Genomic DNA, 2,396 nt, shown 5'->3' on the forward strand with positions numbered 1-2,396 from the left:
TATGAGATGATATGGCTTCTTAAATTTGCACGCAAACTTCCCACTGGTCCCCTGAATGGTGATCCATATTCACCTCACTGAGCAGTCTCTGACCACTGTCATTTTTCACACCTATAGACAATTATGGTGCAGTGTTTTAAAATGCTCTTTCAAATACTTTTCTAATCTCCTGTATTGAATAGCCTTGATCCATATTTCCATTTCCTCTCCTTCAAAACACCTCCTGGACACTATAGGTAATTTTTGGTTACAAATCAGAAGTCATTCAAGTGAACTCCTGTGCACTACTGTGCACAGCCTACTCTTTACATGTCCTTACCAGTTGTTTGAAACATTCTCCAGAATTGAACAGACCATGTAGTGTTTTTAATCCAGATTATTCAAAATATGACATATTCTCTAATTTGTAGCCGATTACCTTCAACAAAAGTAATTGGAATTCATTTCCATGAGGTGTAGAGAAAATGTTTTATTGAGTTGCATTAGCGATGTTTGTTTTTGAAACAGTGCGACTGTAATAAAGCCATCACCCGGCAAGTCACTGTTCAAGCTGCTCACTGCCTTACACTCTTTATAAGGAGGATTTTTTTTTTCTTTTTCTGGAGCTGGGGACCGAACCCAGGGCCTTGTGCTTCCTAGGCAAGCGCTCTACCACTGAGCTAAATCCCCAGCCCTATAAGGAGGATTTTTAAGAAAAGAAAAATAAAATGGAGATTTTAAGCTTGAGGATAGATGGTGGAATGATGAAGAAATTTTGAGCATTTAAATAAAATATCAAAATGATTAAGAAAAGTAATAGATAAATATTTGCAGCATCTTTCAGAATTGTGAAAATTGTCAAGACTTTAAGCAATTTCATAAAATGTAGCTTCATATATACATACTGTTTAAGCACAAAAAGGGATAAACTTCATTTGTTATATTAGGTTATATTCTTGTTCTTGCATATTGTTATCACAATAACTAAAAGAGTTTGCCTGGCACAGTGAAGAGTAAACCATAGAGTCTAAGTATCACAGTTTCAAGTGTAATGTAACAAAAATTGCAGTAATCATCAACAATACATTTATACTGAGTTTATATTATACATTTACAAGTCTCCTCAGCACCAACAACAATGCAGGGTGGAGATGGTTTAGAGATGTTTTGTTGTTCTGGGTCTTTATATTTTTGTCTAGTTTCTATTCAGTCTCCTGCACTGCTCAACCAGAGGAGTCCTCAGAGATCCATGCTGCAGTCTCATTTTACTGTTGGAAACCAAATGGTGACTGTCTTGGATTTCTCACACTTGTCTGTAATTAAAAAACAAAAACAAAAACAAAACAAAAGCTTATTTTCTCTAGCAGACTTTGCCTAGCTCCTCTATAAATTATTTTTCATATTCAGAAATTGGTTTTTTAGTCCAATCATGGGATGCAATGGATTGTTTTCTTACATCTTAAATAGCAGCTCAAGATTTTTATCCAACTTCACACCTACTCTGAATTAACCTAGTTAAAAATAAAGTTGTTATTTCCAAGCAGTTTAAAGTATATAATGAATAATTCTTGGAATTGTAATTTATAGCATTGGACACAGGGGATTCAATAAATACCAAGTGTTTTTTAAATATGTGTGTATTTTTGAAAATAAAACTCAAAGATGACTTGTGCTTAGCTCAAAATTTATCCTCCAATAATACATTTCATGTTTTCATTGAAAAGGGATTTAACTTTGAGTGTCTTGCCAGCCATATATCTTTATCCTAAATACTACTTTTTACATGGCACTCTATACAAATAAAATAAATTGAAGATGATCTTACAATGTATTGAAAGCCAGGCAATCTGAATTTCATTCCTTGCCTTCCATGAAAAGAATACATTTGGTCTGACTTCATGTCTCAGAGATGCGTCTCACCCCAAGATTCTTACTTGGCTGCATTCCAGACAAATTTCTTATAACCTGGTGTGACTTAAGAGCTTAAACACTTTGTCTGGTAAAAATTTTCATGGTTGGAAATAAAATAGTTCTCAATTCTCTCTGGGACTGCGGACTTCTGCCCAAATATGTTTCAGTTTGTGCTTCCACTCTCCTCCTGCAGAAAGATGGTACCACCCGTCATAGAAAGCATTCCCTCCCCCACAGTGTGGAGAGGAGACTTGGATTGTCTTATACATTGATGAACAAATAAACCAGGCTGCACGGTAACAAGGTATAGCACAAAAACCTCCAAGAGTGATTTCTTTTGCATGGATTAAGTTGTTCTAGTTTCCAATAGCTGTGCTTTCATTTGTGAAATTTTCATTAAATACATGGAAACACTATGTGCTTATGTCAACTCTATACTTCTAAATGTAGAAAATGCTTACACCAGTAACATGGTAATCATCTTGAATCTTACCAAGATAGAACTA

This window comes from Rattus norvegicus, chromosome 8 (assembly GCF_021556685.1).
Source record: "Rattus norvegicus strain SHRSP/BbbUtx chromosome 8, alternate assembly SHRSP_T2T, whole genome shotgun sequence".
Classification (NCBI taxonomy): domain Eukaryota; kingdom Metazoa; phylum Chordata; class Mammalia; order Rodentia; family Muridae; genus Rattus; species Rattus norvegicus.